This window comes from Carcharodon carcharias, chromosome 8, assembly GCF_017639515.1.
Source record: "Carcharodon carcharias isolate sCarCar2 chromosome 8, sCarCar2.pri, whole genome shotgun sequence".
In the NCBI taxonomy this organism is placed as follows: domain Eukaryota; kingdom Metazoa; phylum Chordata; class Chondrichthyes; order Lamniformes; family Lamnidae; genus Carcharodon; species Carcharodon carcharias.
The window spans coordinates 71,541,728-71,561,949 of NC_054474.1; the positions used below are offsets into that span (position 1 = coordinate 71,541,728).

At 41.4% G+C, this 20,222-nt stretch overlaps 1 protein-coding gene across 11 annotated transcripts in view; it reads left to right on the forward strand.

Annotated features, from left to right (window-relative positions):
• Positions 1 to 323: 323 nt before the first annotated feature.
• LOC121280891 overlaps positions 324 to 20,222 on the forward strand; it is a 270,129-nt gene continuing 250,230 nt past the window's right edge. For 7 of the 11 annotated variants that reach the window (XR_005943756.1, XR_005943750.1, XR_005943755.1 and 4 more), the window contains exons 1-2: positions 324 to 964; positions 1,097 to 1,571. The gene's annotated coding sequence lies outside the window, so the exon portion shown is untranslated. Of the gene's footprint in view, positions 965 to 1,096; positions 1,572 to 19,306; positions 19,334 to 20,222 lie in introns of those variants that run through there. The other 4 variants (XR_005943752.1, XR_005943753.1, XR_005943751.1 and 1 more) reach the window with 4 other exon arrangements.

Consider the following 20,222-nt stretch of genomic DNA (forward strand, 5'->3'; position numbering starts at 1 on the left):
AGTCAGTGGTGGGGGGAATGAAAAGAACTATTTTAACATGATTTGCTTTCAATGCATAGAGAGCGGTGGTTGTGTAGGGTGTAGATGCTGTGGTGGCTGGAGGGAGGCGGTGAGGAGCTGGTGACCGTTGGGCGGCGGTGCAGCTCGGGCTCGTGGAGGGGGCTCGCGGCGGCGGCTCCTCGCGCCTGCTGCCGGCCGCTGGGGGGCGGGAGGGGGGGGGGTAGGAGAGGAGCGAGCGTTGATTGGCTGAGAGCGGCCGGGCTGTCACCAACAACAAGACAAGTCGGTAAGTGCACAGACACACACGGAGAGAGAGAGAGAGAGAGAGAGAGAGCGCGAGGGGAAGGATAAAAAAAACATGCCGAACCCGCACGGTCAATATTGATATCAAGGCCGGCGGCTGCTACTACATTATCTTTGCATTGTGCTTTAAAAAAAATACTTCTGGCAAAAAAAGGGTCCGGTTTTTTGTGTGTTTGGGGGGTGGTGATTTGTTGGTGGAGGAAGGAGGTACTGCCCACCAGCCTAGGCCTAGGACAGCCAGCCAATAGTGTTGTGGAGCAGCATGGAAATGCAGGGGTATTGAGATATTTGGGGAGGGCTTGGGGGTATTGAGCCGCATTTGGGGTTTTCGGGTGGGGGAAAAAAAACCAAAGAAGTGGTCACGTTTGGTGTCTGCTCTCTTTTATCAATCTGTCCCCTACGTTCTCACCCGCCACCATTTATCGTAGTGCAAGTGTGCTAGGATAGCTGAGGATGAAGGGCAGCCATGTTGCATCAGGAACTTTTCATGCAAGAGCTTAATTCAAATCGGGTGTGATTTTTGTTTCTTTTTTTGTGGGGAAGGACAGACGTATAGGATCTTTAAACAATATAAGGTAAAATGTCGTTAATTTAAATGAACTGTCATTGCAAAAGGAAGGAGCACGGGACCCGAAGGCAATCAAGAGGAAGAAAGGTTAAGGTGAGTTGGAGCCCAAGACTGACGTCAGGAGGGTTAACACTGTACACAGACTGTAAATCGAGTTTCAAATCAGAGTGAAATTTGAGGTTTATTTAATGAATAGACAGGTAAGACGATGTTGTTTCATTGCAGATCTTATTGGACTCTTCAAGATCGAGATATTAACATTTCTAGAAGGTTATTCAAGAGGAAGAGCAACAGTGGTCATAATGTACAATGCAGTGGAGTTACAGTATTTTAAATACTGAAGTTTATCTTGTGGGATGTAATGCATGCAACAATTTTAAGAAATGTCATTTTTTTGCTTTTTGCTCTGGTGATATTTCCTTAAATTTACATTTAAAGATACATTTCCTTAGAAGGCCTGCCTACATTGGGTAGAATTTAGGCTCATACATGACTACTGCTTATTGGAAAAAGGGAAGAAAATAGAATTTCTTCCCCCACCTCCTTATTCCTCAAAAAAGACCACCTTTCGGAAGGCATGAAGCAAAATTACAATTGACTGAATACCAGTTTTGATGGGGTTTCAAGTTAGCATATGTGGACAGCACAAGGTAGTCAAGAAGCATTTGAATAGAATGATGGTTCTGCTCTTTTCTTTGGAGTAGGTATATTTATATTTAAAGCTAAAACTCTATAAAGATATATTCTACCAACGTAAATGTGAACTTTTTTTTAGTAATTTTTCTTTACTAATTAAACATTTTTCCATCCAGCTATTCTGCCATATCTGTTTTTGTGTTCAAGTGTTAGGATACATGAATTTTGACTTGGATACTTTCTAATTATCAGTGACTTCCACAATGTAAATCCATTTTGTATGGAACAAGTTCTCTTACTTCTCCCTCAATCACCTAAATTGTATGAGTTCCAAATGTATAAATGGTGGATAAAAAAATAGAGACCGTTTTGAAAGACATGACTATGTAAGCATTGCTTTAATAGAAATTGTCTTTGGATGTAGATTCATGCTAACTTGTAATTTCATGTTTTACAATGTTTCATAAATGCCTACTTGGGATAATGTATTTCCCACATGAGCCTTTGAGCATCATCAAACTATTTAACTTAATATTTCATATAAGTTGTTTTCCCTTTTAAGCTGTTGAAATAGGATGGTTTAAAACTCAAAATTATGATTGCTTTGGTTGCCTATCTTTTTCAGGGCCTGGACCATATATGGTCTGGTTGATATTAGGAAATTGAGTCTTCTGGACCTTATCCGGAATTAAACTATACAGTGATCTGCATTTGATAAAAGTTTAATTTATTTACAATACAATAATCTGCAATTTCCCCAGTGGTTCAGCAAGTTTATCAAGTGATAAACTGAGCCATACAAGCAATAAAAGTCCTAGGCTCATTATGTGGACTGTGCAGCATTAGCTGATCTCTTAGGATAGCAGTAGGAGGCACTACATTTCACCTCCTGACGTAGAAGAGGAAAATTGGTCAGCTTTTCATTGTGTAACCGCTCTTGGCCCTTTTTGGAAGCAAACATCTATCAATGTCAGATGAGGAGAGAAAGGAGCTTATTTGTTATGCCCCAACAGTTAAAAAGCCTGATGATGCTCAAAGGCTCATGTATGAATAATGGTCAAGTTAGTAAAGTACAGTAGGGTGACTGGAATGGTACCTCAGTTCATTTCCTTAGGATGACGAAAATTAGCATGGTAGTTTGTACAAAGTAAGAGTGGGTATACCTATTTAAGGATGGAATAGTACATTTTTATTCTTTCATAGGTTGTGACTATCGCTGGTAAGGCCAACATTTGGTACCCATCCCTAATTTCCCTTGAGGTGATGGTGAACTGCCTTCTTGAGCTGCTACACTCCATCTGGTATAGGTAAATCCACAGTGCTGTTAGGAAGGGAATTCCAGTTTTTTGACCCAGGTGAGAGAATGGTGATACAGTTCCAAGTCAGGGTGGTGTGTGACTTGAAGGGCAACTTGCAAGTGGTGGTCCCATGCACCTTCTGCCCTTATTCTTCTAGATGATAGAGGTCACGGATTTGGAAGGTACTGTCAAAAGTGCTTTGATGAGTTGCTGAAGAGCGTGTATATAGTGCACACTGCTGCTACTGTGTCTCAGTGGTAGAGGGAGTGATGTTTAAGCTGGTAGATGGTGTACTGTTGTTGCTGTTTTGGTTAGTTTTAGTCCAGGTGAGATAGCTTTAAATGTCTACAGGCCTTAAAAGTACTATTGTCCATAGATAATTTACTTCTATATGGTTGGAATAACTTCGATTTGAAGTTTTGTAAATTATTGTAACAGGATTAAGCTATTCTGCCCATTGTCCCTGCTCTGCCATTCAATGGTTGATCTGCATTTCTACTTCATCCACTTCTTTGGCTTCATATCTTTTTATGCATTTATTAATTGAGCTTCCTTATGTAAAAAAGATGATAATAGTGAAAGTGAGATGAGAGGTTTGAGCGTAATGTATCCAATCTTGTTGACAGTACAAAGCTAGGTGGGAAAGTACACAGGAGGATGCAAAGAGGCTTCAAAGGCATATAGACGGGTAAAGTGAGTGGGCAGCAAGTTGGCAGATGGAATACAATATGGGAAAGTGTGGAGCTATCCACTTTGAAACGAAAAGTAGTAAAGCAGAATATGTTTATATGGTTGAGACTAGGAAATATTGGCATTCAGAGGAATCTGGGAGCCCTTGAATATGATTCACAGAAAATTAACATGCAGATACAGCAAGCAATTAAGAACACAAATAGCATGTTAGTCTTTATTACAAAGGGGACTGGAGTATCGTTGAAAAAAGAAATGTTGTCGAAGCCTTTTACTTTGCACTCGTCAGGACAATTGTAAGCAAACCAGTGTCAGAGGAAGCAACAACTTTATACTGTATGAGAAGAGAGTACTTAATGGTTGGCAAATGGACTCTGGTCGAGGCATGGCTATGGAGAAGGTACCAGTTAAAGGTGACTGACAGTTAAATGCCAAGCATTGTTTGAAATTTTAACCTGGCAACTTGACCCTGATTGGTCAAGGCATTGCCCTGAGGAATGAACCAGCGAATGGCTGTCACTTATTTTGTTTAGCTGAAACAGGTGCAATGTGTGTACATGTTCTTTCTGTCTGCAAAGAGCAGGGCCCTGCATATTAATATATGTAGCTTCCAATACACGCAAATGTGCCACACTGTAAGCCCGACTCACAATCTTAAACGGTTGTCAGCACACTGAGGATTATTAAGTAAATGTCCAATTGCGGAATCACATCTAATGTTGAACACTGTGATTTGAGTTTTGCAAGCACGAACTGGTTGGGTACTGTCTGTACAGTACCTGTTGCGAACAGCGGCTGGGACATACCTTAGATGTGATTCGCCAGTCTTTGGGACATACGGCCTACATACCTAGCATCACACTAGCAATGAAATTCATATACCACATCACTCATTTGTGTGATAGGCAAAACGTCTTTTTGACTTCATGGCAGCATCTTGTTAGTGGCGAATACCACTCGTGTTGCTACTGAATAGTAGCAGCGTGAAACAGCTAGCTTCACCTGTTGCTCATTTTTTTGAGAAACCTTACCCTTCCAGGTAAGTAAATTGGGCACTTTCAGGGCTGAAAGTGACGGCCTTAGGCCTGACAATGAGTTTGCAATAAACAGCTCGAAATGATCTGATCAGGGTAGCCATTATCCCACAGGATGTCTTTGATGGGCCCTATTTCAGCATCAAGCTTGCATGGTGAATAGATGGCTTGGGACTTATTTATGAGTTTGTTGATAAGGCCAATCTTATAGCGTGTGGAGCTGTAAGAATCCCAGCGTGAGCATTAATCAGTGAAGGTTGGCTTGTGTAGTCGACCATGGAAGCTACATATATTAATACACGGGGCCCTGTTCTTTGTAGCCAGAACACATACATATATTGTGCCTGTTTCAGCTAAACAAAATAAGTGATAGCCGTTTGCTGGTTCATTCCTCAGAGCAATGCTTGACCGCCAGAGTCGAGCTGCCTGATTTAAATTTCAAACAATGCTTCGCAGTTAACTGTCAGTCACCATTAACTGGTGCATTCTCTATGGCAACGCCTCTATCAGATTCCACTTGCCAACGAATCAACACTCTACTCTCATACAGTATAGAGTTGTTGCTTCACCTGACATTGATATTCTTGTGATTGTCCTGATGAGTGTAAGACAAAAAGCTTTGACAAAATGTCTTTTTACAGCAATACTCAAGTCTCTACTACCAAACGACTGAGTAAAGAAGCCTTACTGCAAGTACTGATGAGGCCACAGGTGAGATGCTGTGCACAATTTTGTTGGACTTCCCCAAGGAAGAATATTCTTGCCCTAGAGGGAGTGCAATGAAGGTTCACTAAACAGATTCTTGGCATGAGGGGATTGTCCACTGCGAAGTGATTGAGTTGACTAGGTCTATGTTTCCTAGAATTTAGAAGAATGGGAAGTTTAAGCATGTAAAATTTGTTAAGGGGCTTGATAGGGTGGACTCTGCAAGGGTATTCCCCCAGGCTGCTGAGTCTAGAATAGAGCCCACAGTTTCAGAATAAGATGAGGAGGAATTTGTTCGTTCAGAGTTGAGAGGGCTGTGAATGCTCTGTTTTGACTATATATGGATTGCTGTCTTAAATATGTTTTTGGGTAAGGGATATGGAGATTGTGTGGGAAGGTGAAGTTGAAGATCAGCCATGACCCTCTTGAATAGCAGAATAGGCTCAAGAGTTCAAAACATCTACTCCGGCTCCTATGTCTTATGTTCTTATCCTTGACTAGAAAAGTCTTATCAATCTCAGATTTAAAATTAATTGAACTAGCATTTAGTGCTTTTTGTAGGAGAGAATTCTACACTTCTATCGCCCTTTGCAAGAAGAAATGTTTCCTAATTTCTCTCCTGAATCACCTGTCTTTGATTTGAAGGTTATGTCCCCTTGCCAAGACCCTTCAACCGCATGAAAGGATTCTCTCTCTAACTGATCAATTTCCTTCAAAATGTTAAAAATTTCAATCAAGTTGTCTCTTAAACTTCTATATTCCAGGGAATACAAGCCTGGTTTATACAATCCCTCCTTATAATTTAACCTTTGGAGTTAAAAAATATCAGTACTAGGGGACACAATTTCAAAATAAGGAGCCTCCCATTTAAGACAGAGATGGAAAAATGTTTTTCTCTCAGGGTCTTGAGGCTTTGGAACTCTCTTCCCTGGAGAGTGGTGGAGACAGGGACATTGAATATTTTTAAGGCAGAGGTAGATTCTTGACTAATGGGAGGGTAGGTGGGATGTGGAGTGGAGGCCACAATCAGATGAGCTATGATATTGAATGGCAGAGCAGGCTTGAGGGGCCAAATGGCCTTGCTCCTAATTCTTATGTTTATATGAATGGTCTGGTTTAACCTCATACAGTTGACAGGAGGAGGTATTGAGTTTGTAGCAGGGAATGAAGACTGTGGCTTTAGTCTTCCCAATATTTAATAGGAGGAAATTTCTGCTCATCCACTACAAGCTGTTTGACAATTTAGTCATGATGGGGCTGAGAGAAGTGGTAGTGACGTAGAGTTGAGTGTTCAGCATACATTTATTGTGAGCTGTGGCTCAGTAGGTAGCCCTTTCATCTCTTGAGTTACAAGGTTCTGGGTTCAAGCCCCACTCTAAGACTTCAACGCAAAAGTCCAGCTGACGCTCCGGTGCAGTAGTGAGGGAGTGCCGTAATGTTCGGAAGTGCTGTCTTTCAGGTGAGATTTTAAACTGAAGTCCTATCTGCCTACTCGGATGGATGTAAAAGATTCCATGACACTATCAGAGCATATTTGACGAAGAGCAGGAAAGTTATCCCTAGTGTCCTTGCCAGTAGTTATCCCTCAAATCAGGTTTTGTGATGTTGATTATCTGGTTATTATCACATTGCTATTTGTGGGACTATGATGCGCACAAAACTGACTGCTGTGTTTCCTACATTACAACAGTATTTACACTTCAAAAGTATTTAATTGGCTGTAAAGCACTTTTGAGATGTCCAGTGGTCATGAAAAGAGCTACATGAATGCATGTCTTTTTGTTTCATGTGAAAAATGATGTTGCATTTGGGGATGATGTCACTGAGAGGCAGCATGTAGATGTGAAATAGGAGTGGGTCAAGAATAGATCATGGAGGATACCAGAGGTAATGGAGTGAAAGAGAAACAATTGCAACTGATTCTCTGGCTATTGTTAGATAGTCAAGAATGGAATGAAGCGAGTACATTCTCACCCAGATGGATGATGGTTGGGAGGTATTGGAGGAGGGTTGTCCAGACAACTGTTTCAAAGGTTGCATATGGGTGAAGAAAGACGAGTACGAATAGTTTACTTTTGTCACAGTCACATAGGATGTTATTTGTGACCTTGATCAAGTACTGAGGTGGGGCAGAAGCCTGAATGGAGAGATTCACACATGGAGTTCTGGCAAAAATGGGCAGAAATTTGGAAGGTATTAACACATTCAAGATCTTTGGAGTGCAAAGGGAGGTTGGAGTTGGAGCAGTAGTTTGCAAAGATTGTGGATCAAGGGTTGTCTTTTGAAGAGAGTGGTGATTACAACAGATTTGAAGAGGGGCAGTAGAAGAGAGAGCTGTTAACCATCAGCTAACATGGAAACCAGGAAGCAAAATTGGTTGAGCAGCAGTTTAGTGACAATAGGAACGAGGGGGCAGGAAGTGGATCTCATGGTTGGGATAAGCTTGGGAAGGGCATGAGGAGGGAATACAAGGGAAACTGGAGAAGGATCAGTGTTCAGGGCTGGGTGTGGTGGATGAGGGAAGGGAAGTGGCAGGGGTAGTTGATTGGATGGTCTCAATCATAATGACAAGTCTGAGTTCCCCGCAGTTGTTGGAGGTGAGAGTTGAGGATGTCAAGAGAGGTGCTTAAGAAGACGGCAGCAAAGATAAGATTCTGAGTGTTACCTTTGCATTCCAGAATGATCCTGGAATATGAGCAGTTTGGCAGGTGAGAGCAGGACCCAATAATGCTTTATGTTGTTCAGCTAGATCTGATGGTGATTGGCTAAACCAGTTGTCTGCCATATCCACTCAAGCTTGCTTCCCTTGGACATAATGGTGCAGAATTGAAGACCATGCTGGGGTGAGAGAAATTTAATGGTTTTACTGGGGCCTAGGGCATCAAAGGTGGAGGTGAGGGTGATTTGAGCAAATCAATAGTTGCACAAATGTCATGGTAAATGGAGTGCCGAAGGCTAGACAATTGGGATTTTGAAAGTGAATTGGGAACATAGTTTTTCTTTCCAGAGATTGATACAGAAGGAGGTAGGGTTGGGGCATGGAAGGGGGATGTGGATGGAGAGTGATTTCAGAAATGGGCTTATTGGTGATTATATCGTGGGAGTAGTAAGGCCACATGAGATGGCAAGGTCAAGGGGATGGCCATGAATATGTGTTGGGGAGGTTTATATGGAGGGAGAGGTTAAAGGAGGATAAATAAGCTCAGGAGAGAGCGTATGATGAGTTGAGATGGAGGTTGAAATCATCAGGGATGAGAAGCTGCTTAGTACAGAGGCTGAGGGAGGAAAGCAATGAAGATATCTTGCTGAGAATATTTTTATGCTACTTGGGTGGGTGAATATACGAACAAGGAGCAGGAGTAGGCCATTCGACCCCTCATGCCTGCTCTGCCATTTAATAAGATATTGACTGATCTGCTAGTAACCTCAAATCTGCATCCCACCTACCACCGATCACCTATCACCCCCTTAGTTACCAAGAATCTATCCACCTTTGCATTAAAAATATTCAAAGACTCTGCTTCCACCACCTTTTCAGGAAGAGTTCCAAAGACTCACGACCCTCAGAGAAAAAAAATTCGCCTCATCTCCATTTTAAATGGTCGACCCTTTATTTTTAAACAGTGACCCTTAGTTCTAGATTCTACCACAAGAGGAAACACCCTCTTCATCCACCCTGTCAAGACCCCTGAGGATCTTTTATGTTTCAATCAAATTGCCTCCTACTGTTCTAAATTCCAGTGGATAGATAGAAGCCTACCCTGTCCAACCTTTCCTTATAAGACAACCTGCCCATTCCAGGTATTGGCCTGGTAAACCTCCTCTGAATTGTTTCCAACACGTTTACATCCTTCCTTAAAGTGATCAATACTGTGCACAGTACTCTAGATGTGGTCTCACTAGTGCTCTGTATAAGCGAAGTGTAACCACCCTACTTTTGTATTCAATTCCCCTTGTAATAAATGATAACATTGTTAGCTTTCTTAATTACTTGCTGTACCTGCATACTAGCCTTTTATGATTCATGCACTAAGACACCAAGATCCTTCTGCATCTCAAGAGCTCTGCAATCATTCAGCATTTTGTAATATGCTTCTCTTTTATTCTTCTTGCCAAAATGGACAATTTCTCATTTTCCCACATTATACTCCATTTGTCAGATCTTTGTCCACTCATTTAACTTATCTATATCTTTTTGCAGCCTCCTTATGTCCTCTTCACAGCTTACTTTCCTACCTGTCTTTGTGGCATCAGCAAATTTAGCAACCATCCCATCCACCCCTTCCTTCATCCAAGTCATTTATATAAATCGATATGAACAGTTGAGGTCCCAGCACTGATCTCTGTGGAACATCACTTGTTACATCTTGCCAACCTGAAAATGACCCATTTATACTGACCCTCTGCTTCCTGTTAGCCAGCCAATCTTGTATCCATATCAATATGTTACCCCCATACTATGAGCTTTTATTTTCCACAATAACCTTTGATGGCGGAAAAGAATGTGAATTTTAAGTGAGAGGTGAGTGGGTGGGTCAAGGTGAGATGCTCAAAGCAGGAGAAGTGAAGCCAAGGTGTGATTTGCCACAGTGCCACTGTAACTGTTGCTATAGGGCAAGAGTTGGAAGGTGTAGCCAGGGGGGGAGGGTTCATTTTGGAGAAAGATGTCATCACCCTATATCAAGGACACCTTGTCGGCGCAGTCATCCACAGTAACCTCATGGGCCTTGTTCACAAGTGAATAGACATTCTGGAGGGAGGTGGAGAGGGTTCTGGTGGTAGCTGATCCATTGACAGAATTCACACGGTTAGTGGTAAGAAGGATGAGTTGGATAAGAAATATGAGGAGGAGTAGACCATCTGTCTCCTTGGGTCAGGTGAGGAGGAGATTGGCAAGATTAGCCCACAGCAGACCCAATGGATAGGCAGGTTGGTGAGAGAGTAGGATGGGACGGTTGGGGTTGCTGCTAGTAATGAATCAGTAGTGAGCACTTTGATTGTTCGTTTGAGGATACCAAGAGGGAAGCTGTAGGCTTAACTAAGAGGGAGTCAACCTTGGAATGGTGGCAGGAGAGCAGGAAGGTCAAGGATAAATAAAAGGTTGGGGTAGACGTTTGAGAGTACCTGAGGGCAGAAATGAAAGGAGGCTTGAAGAGAGCCTAGAAAAGGTGAAGAAAAAATAAATATAAAGAAAAAGGGGAGGAAAAGTGGCAAGAGAAGTGATGGGCTTGAGTCTGGAGTGGCAGCCAAAATATGCATGCATTTGGACAAATGGAAGAGATGTTTATACAGGCCTGGTTACGTAGCAATTTAGGATGCATAAAAACCTGATAGTAGAAATGTGAATAGATAGGGGACCATAGGATTGAATCCAGAGTCAAGTTCAGAGGCCCTGTGTGGATAAAGTTGGTTTAGTTGCAGTGTCCATCGCCAACACCTTACACACCAGTGACCACTACCACCTAGAAGAACAAGGCCATCATGTGCATGAGAATGCCACCATCTGCAAGTTCCCTCCAAGTCACATACCATCCTGTCTTGGAAATATATCATTGTTCCTTCACTGTCACGGGATCAAAAACCTGAAACACCTCCCTAACAGCACTGTGGGTGTACCTAAACCAAGTGGACTGCAGTGGTTCAAGAAGCCAACTTGCTGCCATCTTCATGAGGGCAATTGGAGATTTGTGAGGAATGCAGGTCTCACCAGTGATGCCTGCAAGCCATGACTAATTTTTAAAAACTTAGCGGGATGGAGTTAACATTACCTGTTGTCCAAGTTCGGAGATGGCATGGTGGGCAAGTGAAGTCGAAAAGCTACTTGAGAATAAGCATCAAGTATGCACTAATGGAGTATTTACTTGGGAATGAAGGTCCAGGAGGCGAATAGATTCTGTTGTGGGACAGAAGGATAGAGAAGAAAATGGAGGTGACCATAAGATCCAGAAATGGTGGAGAGGTTTAAAAAACAAAGAAAAGTACAGCACAGGAACAGGCCCTTCAGCCCTCCAATTCTGCGCTGATCATATTGCCTGTCAAACTAAAACATTTTGCACTTCCGGGGTCCATATCCCTCTATTCCCATCCTATTCATGTATTTGTCAAGCTGCCTCTTAAACACCACTATTGTACCTGCTTCCACCACCACCTCTGGCAGCGAATTCCAGACACTCACTACCTTCTGTGTAAAAAAAAAACTTGTCCCGCACATCTCCTCTAAAGTTTTCTCCTCTCACCTTAAATCTATGTCCCCTAGTAAATGACTCTCCCACCCTGGGAAAAAGCTTCTGACTATCTACTCTGTCCATGCCACTCATAATCTTATAAACTTCTATCAAGTCGCCCCTCAATCTCCGTCACTCTGGTGAGAACAACCCAAGTTTCTCCAACCTCTCCTCATAGCTAATAACCTCCAGACCAGGCAGCATCCTGGTAAACCTCCTCTGCAACACCTCCATATCCTTCTGGTAATGTGGTGACCAGAATTGCACGCAGAATTCCAAGTGTGGCCTAACCAAGGTTCTATACAGCTGCAGCATGACTTCCCAGCTTTTATACTCAATACCCCTGCCGATGAAGGCAAGCATGCCTTATGCCTTCCTGACTATCTTATCCACCTGTGTTGCCACTTTCAGTGACCTATGGACCTGTACACCCAGGTCCCTCTGCCCGGCGATGCAATTAAGGGTTCTGCCATTTACTGTATAATTTCTACCTGTATTAGACCTTCCAAAATGCATTACCTTGCATTTGTCCGGATTAAACTCCATCTGCCATTTCTCCGCCCAAGTCCCCAACTGATCTATATCCCGTTGTATCCTTTGACAATCCCCTTCACTATCTGCAAGTACTCCAACCTTAGTGTGGTCTGCAAACTTACTAATTAGCCCAGTTACATTTTCCTCCAAATTAATTACGTATACTACAAACAAAGGTCCCAGCACTGATCCCTGCGGAACACCACTAGTCACAGCTCTCCATTCAGAAAAGCACGCTTCCACTGCTACCTCTGTCTTCTATGACCAAGCCAATTCTGTATCCATCTTGCCAGCTCACCTCTGATCCCGTGCGACTTTACCTTTTGTACCAGTCTGCCATGAGGGATCTTGTCAAAGGCCTTACTGAAATCCATGTAGACAACATCCACAGCCCTTCCATCGTCGATCATCTTGTCACTTCCTCGAAAAACTCCCTTTCACAAAACCATGCTGCCTTTCACTAATACTCCCATTTGCTTCCAAATGGTAGTAATTCCTGTCACGAAGAATCTTCTCCAATAATTTCCCTACCACTGATGTAAGGCTCACCGGCCTGTAATTTCCTGGATTATCCCTGCTACCCTTCTTAAACAATGGACTAACATTGGCCATTCTCCAGTTCTCTGAGACCTCATCCATAACCAGTGAGGATACGAAGATTTCTGTCAAGGCCCCAGCAATCTCCTCCCTTGCCTCCCTCAGTACTCTGGGGTAGATCCCATCAGGCCCTGGGGATTTATCCACCTTAATATTCTTCAAGACGCCTAACACCTCTTTTTTGATCTCAACATGATCCAGGCTATCTACACACTCTTCCCAAGACAAATCAACCGCTAAGTCCTTCTCTTTGGTGAATATTGATGAGAAGTATTCATTTAATATCTCTCTCATTTCTTCTGGCTCCACACAGATATTCCCACTTCTGTCCCTGAGTTGGCCTACCCTTTCCCTGGCTACCCTCTTGATTTTTACATATGTATAAAAGGCCTTGGGATTTTCCTTAATCCTGGTTGCCAATGACTTTTCATGACCCCTATTAGCCCTCCTGACTCCTTGCTTAAGTTTCTTCCTACTTTCTTTATATTCTTCATTTACTTTGTCCTAGACAGGAACAGTTTATAACTGAAGCTGAAAACCAATAACAAGCTCAGTAGGGTTTTGGCTACCTCAGTCTGTCAGTTACAGCAGCAGCGGGAAAGAGCTGTAAACTGAGCAGAATGACTTGTAAATTTAAACAGCAGATAATGGACAGCAGCTGAATCTTGTTAGGGTTATTCCAGTACAGTAGTGAGATCTTGATGTCCAGAGAAACCCAGGAATTTTCAAGTAAAGTTTGAGAGAAGATCCAGAGCTTACAAAGATCAGAGTGTCATCATGGATTGGGAGTTTAAACTAGCAGTTAAATTGTAGTTAACCTGCTGTTAGAGCCAGGAAACTTAGAACAGTAGAAGAGAGGAGATTAAGGGTGAAAGGGCAAAGGATGGTTTTGGATTGTCAAGGGTGGAGAGTTTCACAGCGAGGAGTTTCCTAAGGAACTGACTACCACAGAGCCATCTTGAATAAGACCCGTTGCAGAGGATGTAATTTCTGAGTTTCATAAGGGCTGTTTGGGTAATGTGACTGGGCAAAGCATGTATTTCTAGATGAGATTGACTTACTTTCATATTCAGTTTTGCTGGGACTAAACTGTTTGTTTCTGCTATTCCAAGATATTTACTGGTTTGATTTTTCTCAGTTGGTCAGTGGGCTATGCTGTTTTACTGATTCATTCAAACTGGTAATTCCTTAGTTCTGACATCTGGTCTTTTCTGAGTTAGCCAGTGCAGTGTGGAGATACTAAAATTGGGTTTCTGACTTAGGCAAGGGAAATGTTAGCTGCCATTCTTCCTCCTGGGAATACACACATTAATGTTGGGTAAGACATGATCCTGCTGAGATGTCATGGTTCCATGGTTGAATAGTTTGTTTACATTGTTATTTATAGATGCTACCACGGGCCTGAGAGGTTGTGAAATTATATTGCACTAATTGTTATTACCTTCTGAATATGAGCAAGAGGAGTAAATAAGAGGGAAAGCTATAGGAGGAGGAAAAACATTTGTGACTGGCAATGCTATCCAATAAGCCCTTTGCAAAGTAAATGCATTTTCACTTGTTTTTGTCATGATGTGGAAATTTTGAGTCCAAAATGACTCATACATTAAGTTTCTTCCGCATGTCTCTGCCACTTTGTAATACTTCCAATAACTAGTATATTAAAGTTCAAAATTTTAATGTAATAATTTCTGTAGATAATACAAAATACAAGTTGGTACTTGATATTTTGCAACCAACTTCAACCTATTTAAAGGGGCACCTTTTTTTGCTCTGCCAAACATTTCCTCCTATAGGTATTAACTCCTTGCATGTTGCAAGGTGTCCTCTAGATCTTGTCCAGATGAACTTTATCTATTTTTTGCATGTAGTGGGACTGGAGAGATGTCAGTCTTCCCTAATCTTGTTTTGATCCCAAGTCAATGTATGCTTCCCTAACATGATGGTTCTGGGGTTAAATATATAATCATTTTAAATGATATGGCTAATTCTGTGCAGACTGCAAATTGATCTTGAGGCTGCCATAGTTTGGCCTGGGTTCTCATTGGATTAAACTCACTGAGCTGTTGGGAAGTTCCTAAAGTTTTTAATTCTATAAAATGATTACCTTTGTAATGCTAGATGTAGCAATGATTGATGTGGTGTGACCTTGAACAACTTTATGCACTTATGCCTTTGTTGATTTAATTATGTGTAAGTTAGACTCTTTTAAATTTTTCTGTAGCTTTTACATCATTAGGGTTTGGGACGCTTGCTAAATAATTAGCAATGAGTGACCGTCCTCCTTTGGCGTTCAGGAGGTAAGTGGGGTGCCTTTGAAATCTGGGTGGGGATGTAAGTGCTTAAGTCAATGTCCTGTGGCAGATTTTGTAATTTGATTTGTGAATTAGTCAAGTCAACAGTAAAATGCAATAATTTACAGAAAGAAGGAACTTAAATTTATATTTTCAACAAAGGTAGAACTCGGAATTATGTCCTGCTGCAAGAGTTTGAGTTAAATATAAAGTGCAAATTTAAAAAGCAGAACCTCAAAAGGTAGGAATCTCTGCATTGTAACCTGAGCCACCCGTCAGTTGGCATAGGGCTAAACATTAGGTTAAATATGTGGCTGAAAGCGTGGTTTAGGTGGTTTTATGATACGGCAGGTGATGTTTGCCTGGCTGACCAAATCCACAAGGAAAACTTGGCCACGCTATCACAACGGTTTTGCAATTTATTTATTATGAGAAGATTTGTGCACTGAGTTCAGAAGTAGAGTCCACTAACACCTTTAGCGATTTTAAAAATTAAATTAAAACATTTATTAACAAAAGAGATAAAACACATATACAAGCTTACACATTACACAGTTACTTAATATAAGAACAATTCCCAAAATATCAGATTCCCAACTACACACCCCCTTTAAGGCAACAGTTCAAAATAGATTTTAAATTTATAGCAACAATCCAACAGGTTACCACAAGCATCCATTCAACAGTGAAATTCCAAAAGCTTTTAAAACAACTTTGGTTACTGGAACAGCAGACTTCTGCAAAATGGCTGGAGGCTTTTCCCCAAGTCTGTTTCACGCAGTGTACCTTTCAGATATAACAAGGCCATCCCTCATACAGCCTTCCATCCCTCTTTATACATATTTTTCCTTCTTTAATTTCTAAATCCCATTATTCCCACATGTCTTTGAAATTTACTTTTCCCATAATATAAAAATCTGTTGTCATTATGGCCAGCACTTTTGGGGAAAAAAATCAATGTCATAACCTACCTTATTTATCTTGTTAGCTGTAGACATCCTAACATGTTTCTTTGAAAACCAAACACCTCTCCACTTATTTTAAAGTGTAAATTTCATTTGCTGACACTTTACCCTAATTCACTTATTAGCATTTCACCTTTTACACCTAACACTTTTGATAGTTTCAACCTTGCAGTCTTTCTATCTCTAATTTAATTAAATCAGCCACAAAGAACCATCCATACACACACAAACATAAGCCTACTTTACGATATCCCACAATAATATTGTGAAAAATATGATAGCTTTGTGACAGAGATAGGGGTTTCACTTCATCGGCCACTGGCACCAGGACTAGCAAAAGAGAGATGTTCCATTGGGGTGGACTCCATTTAAACTGGGCTGAGACCAATGTCAAGATGAATAGATGAGGCTTTAAACTAATAAATGGGGGAGGGTGGTGGTGAATTCAGGAAAGGGAAAAATCAAAAGTAGTAAGGGAAAGGTCAAGGTTATAGAACAGAATGGAGTTTGGGGTAAAAATGAGCAGAATGAATCACAGAATTTTAATGGCACAGAAGGAGGCCATTCAGCCCATTGTGTTTGCACCAGCTCTCCAAATGAGCATTATGACCTAGTGCCATTGCCCTGCCTTTTCCCAATATCCCACATGTTATTTGAATAGAAACAATCATCTAATGCCCTCTTGAATGTCTTGATTGAACCTACCTCCATCATGCTTCCAGGCATTGCATTCCAGATCCGAATCACTCGTTGTGTAAAAAGTTTTTTCTCGGGTCACGTCCACTTCTTTTCCAAATCACTTTAAATCTGTGCCCTCTCGTTTGTGATCCTTTTTATGAGTGGGAACAGTTTCTCCCTACTCTGTCATGATTTTGAACATCTATCGCATCTCCTCTTAGCCTTCTTCTCTCCAAGGAGAACAGTCTCAACCTCTCCAATCTAATAGCTGAAGTTTCTCATCCCTGAAACCATTCTTGTAAACCTCTTCTGCACTCTCTCCAATGTGTTCACACCCTTTCTATAGTGTGGTATCCAGAACCATACACAAACTCCAGCTGAGGTCTAATGAGTACCTTATATAAATTCAGCATAACCTCCTTGCTCTTGCACTCTACGCCCCTATTAATAAACCCCAAGATACTATATGCTTTGTTAATGCTCTCTCCACCTGTCCTACCACCTTCAATGATCTATGCACGCATATACCCAGGTCTTTCTGCTCTTGCACCCCCTTCAAAATTTCACTCATTTTATATTGTCTGTCCATGTTCTCACTACTAAAATGGATCACCTTATACTTCTCCACATTGAACATCATCTGCCACCTATCTGCCCACTCCACCAACTTGTCTGTGTCCTCTTGAAGTTCCACACCATCGTCCTTGCAGTTCACAACATTCCCAAGCTTCATATCATCTGCAAACTTTGAAATTGTTCCCTGCACACCAAGATCTAGATCATTAATATATATCAGGAAAAGCAAGAGTCCCAATACCGACCCTTGGGGAACTCCAGTACAAACCTTGCTGCAGCCTGAAAAATATACATTGACCACTACTCCTGCTTCCTATTTTTCAGCCAGTTTTGTATCCACATTGCTACTGTCCCTTTTATTCCATGAGCTATAACTTTTCTCACAAGTCTGTTATGTGGCACTGTATCAAATGCCTTTTGAAAGTCCATGTAAACGACATCAACAGCATTACCTTCATTGACCTTTTCTGTAACTTCTTCAAAAAACTCCCAAGTTAGTTAAACACGATTTCCCTTTTAGAAATCCATGCTGGCTCTTCCTTATCAACCCATATTTTTCCATGTGACTACTAATTCTATCCCAAATAATTCTTTCTAGAATCTTGCCCAACACTGAAGTTAAATTGACAAGTCTGTAGTTGCTGGGCTTATCCTTGCATCCTTTTTTGAACAAGGGTGTAATGTTTTCAATTCTCTAGCCTTCTGGCACCACCCCTAAGTCTAGAGAACACAAAGATTATGGCCAGTGCCCCTGCAATTTCTCCTCACTTCCTTCAATATCCTTGGATGCATCTTGTCCAGTCCCGGTACCTTGTCAACTTTAAATACCGACTGTCTATTCAACACTCAATCCTTATCAATTTTGAGCCCTTCTAGTGACAGTTTCCTTGTCTGTCACCATGGCTTGGGTAGCATCTACCTCCTTGGTAAACACTAATACAAAATATTCATTTACTACCTCAGCCATGGCCTCTTCGCCCATGTGTAAATTCCCTTTTAGGTCCCTAATCGGCCTAATCCTCCTCCTTTTACCACCCTTTTACTATTTATATGCCTGTAGAAGATTTTGGGATACCCCTTTGTGTTGGCTGCCAGTCTTTTCTCATAATCCCCCTTCGCTCTCTTATATGCTTTTTCACCTCCTGTCTGAACCTTCTGTATTGGTTCTCTTGGTTCTCAATTGTGTTTTCTACCTGACACCTGTCACAAGTGCACTTTTCCTTCTTTATCTTAATTTCTATGCCCTTTTTCATCCTGGGAGCTCTGGATTTGTTTGCCCTACCTTTCCCTTTCAAGGGAATATATTTTGACTGTGTCCGAACCAATTTTTGTTTTGAAGGTAGCCCATTGTTCAGCTATAGTTTTTCCTGCCAATTTTTCATCCCAGTCTATCTGACCCAGCTCCGTTCTTGCCCCATCGAAGTCGGTTAATTATTCTTACTCTGGATTGCCTATTGTCCTTTTCTATCATCATCCTAAAACGTACAATACAATGATCACTGTCTCCTAAATGTCCCCCCACTGACACTTGATCTACTTGGCTCACCTCATTTCCAAGAATCTGGTCCAACAGTGCGTCTTTTCTTGGATGCGGAAACACCAAGATTGTAGAAAATTCTTCTGAACACAATCTAGGAACTTTTGTCCCTCTCTGCCCTTTACACGACCACTGTCCCAGTCTACATTCGGGTAATTAAGTCAAGAATGGACAGGAAGTAACAAAGGCCTATTAAGTTGGTGTGTATATAATATATTTCTAAGTATATAGAACATATAATGGAAAATAACAGTCATTACACAAACACTTTTTATGGGGAACCAAAGGCCTAGCAAGGATGAGGAACTTAAATCCATACAATTAAAGAAATAGTACTGGAGAAATAATAGACCAAGTTGCAAAAAATTTCCATGGACTTAATTTGACAATGTTTTAGTCATCTCACCTAATATCTTATGTGGCTCAGTGTCATATTTTCCATTATGTTGCTCCTGTGAAATGCCTTGGGATGTCCTTTTATATGAAAGGCACTACATAAGTGTAGTTGAAAAGAGAGAGACATATTGCCAAAGCTTTTTGTCTTGCATTCATCGGGACAAATGTGAGAATGTCCAATTTCAAATGATCACAACAATTTATACTGCAGGAGGAAAGGGTACTGATTGATTGGCAAGTCGACTCTGATTGGCCGAGGTGTTGCCATGGAGAAAGCAACTGGGAACTATAGGATGCCCAGGTAATTCAAAAAAGACACAAGGCTTGAACATATATTCCTTTTGTAGAGCACAGGTCCCTGCGTATGAATGTATGCTGTTTCTAGCACATGTAAGTGAACCACATTATGAGTTCAACTGATTTATCTTAAATTAACTATTAGTATAGCTATTAGTGCACTTGAGAATGTTCAAGTGCTGTGTGCTGCCGAATCGTGGAATCACATCTAACAATAGACATTTTGGGTTTTGCAAACACTGGTTGGTTGAATACTCTGCCTTCTATGAATAACGGAAGGAACATGCTACTTGTTTCGATCAGCCAGTTGCTGGGATATATGGCCCACGTGCCTGACATTGCACCAGCGCTGAAATTCATGCACAATGTTGCAGTGGCTACGTGAGTGGTATTTTCCACTAACAGAATGCTGCCATCAGTCCAAAAAGACTTATGAAAGCAACACGATGCACCCCAAATCCAAACATTGGCACATGTTGGACTACATTATTGTACGACAGTGAGATCTCAAGATGTGTGCACTACTCGATGACCTCAATCTGAAGAATGCTGGTCAGACCATCAGCTTGTCCTTTAAGCTAATGCCTAAAGCACTATGACACACGAGGACCACAGAGGAAGCTTGACATAACTATCGTAAAGGCTCAGCCAAATGTCAGAAACTGGAAAAAAAATGCTGGTATCTCAGAAAATAACAAATATCAAAGATTTTTGGAAGAAGTTGAGGGATGTGACTCATCACTTGGCATCTGATGTCTTTGGACTCATCAAGTGGAAACACCAATGTTCTACCTGAAGCGTTGAGTATGGAGGAGCTCACATGGTTTGGAAACTCACGAGTCTCTTTTGCTTAATCTGGAACCAGGATGTTGTGCCTAAGATTACAAAGGGTG